We start from the raw sequence: 1,638 nt of genomic DNA on the forward strand, positions 1-1,638 counted from the left end.
CCAATTATCTGGATGTTTGGATATTTGATGACCACTAGTGTTTCTCATGTATTATTCTCATTTTTTTGAGCCATTTTCTCAGTCTTTGTAGTTGATTTTTCTAGGTCAGCCATTTTCTCTTCTACATCTGAGGTTCTATTTTCTGTATGATCTGATCTGCTTTTAAGACTTTCAAGGGAGACTTTGACTTCCTGTATTATAGCCTTCATCTCTAACAAGTCCCTTTGATTCTTTTTTAAAGTGTGTAATTTCTCTTTTAGATCTTGCAAGAATTTCCTCCTCTCCTGGAACTTGTCAGCTTCTTTCTTCTTTCTCTTTAGCAATTCATTGTCTTTCTTGTCTTCTGTTTCTCTTAGCTTTGTCATTATGAATATTCTACATTCTTTATCATACTTTTCCATGATTTCCATTGAACTGTATGTGAATTAAGAGGAGTTATTCTTTTCTCTGGGAGGAGAGGTATTTTCTTTCCCATATTTCTTGTGGTCCTACAGTGATTTCTAGTCATCTGATGAATGGTGGGTTTCTTTCTTATTCTTGAAGTTCAATCTGAACGTTCAGGAGCTTGCAGAAAGAGGTGATCTGGAATCTCTTTGCTGTTCCGTTGTGATCCCTTTGTGCAGCAGATTCAGTAGATATTGAGGAATATATTAACCCTAATAGTATTTGGATGTTTGGCTAAAGTTCCATTAGATCCGTCTAGAAACACAGTAAATGGAATTGACAAGCAGAGAGATGAGACAAAAAGAAAAGAAAACAGACCAAGAGAAACAACAATGACAACAACAAAGAAACAGAGAAAAAGGAGAAAGAAAAAAAACTAAAAAAATATTATTTTATTTTTATTGAAAGAAAGTACAAAATAGAAAACTGTGGCATGCTCACGCGCTGCACAAAATCACTAGTTCTCAGGAGTCCTGAGGAATCTTCTTCTGAAGACCTGCCTTTTGTTTCTCCTGCCTGGGTGGGAGGGGGAGAGGGGATTATTAACAAAGGTGGAGTTGAGAGCAAGAGAAAATTTTACCTTTATAAAACTTTAAAAAGGAAAAATTACAAAAAAATGAGAAGACAGAAGCAGAGAGAGACAGAGACATGGAGTCAGAGATAGAGGGATAGAAGAGCTCCCTATCACTCAGGTTTGTGGGCTAGAGGCTGAATAATCAGCATTTCTCTTTTACCCTGAAATCACTAGTTCTCAGGAGGCATGAGGAATCTTTGTCTGAAGACCTGCCTCTTGTCTCTCCTGCCCTGAAATCACTAGTTCTCAGGAGCCATGAGGAATTTTTGTCTCAATAGAATAATTCTTTAAAAACAAAAGATAATCATAGAATATGATTATTGATAATATGCCAACATACAAGAAAACCTGGATGAGATGAACAGATTTTTGGACACATACAATCTACCAAGATTGAATCAGGAAAATACAGAAAGCCTGGATAGACCAATAACAAGCAATGAGATTGAATCAGATTATTTTTCCAACGACAAAAAGCCCAATTCCTGATAGCTTCACTTCTGAATTCTTTTTTTTTCTTTTTTTAAAAATTTATTTGTTTACGTTCATTCACTGTACATCATTACAGCATGCAAAATGAGATTTTCCATCCAGAGTACACTGTATATTGTCTCAATCAA

The sequence above is a fragment of the Tupaia chinensis genome, unplaced genomic scaffold (assembly GCF_000334495.1).
Source record: "Tupaia chinensis unplaced genomic scaffold, TupChi_1.0 Scaffold146567_1, whole genome shotgun sequence".
NCBI lineage: Eukaryota > Metazoa > Chordata > Mammalia > Scandentia > Tupaiidae > Tupaia > Tupaia belangeri.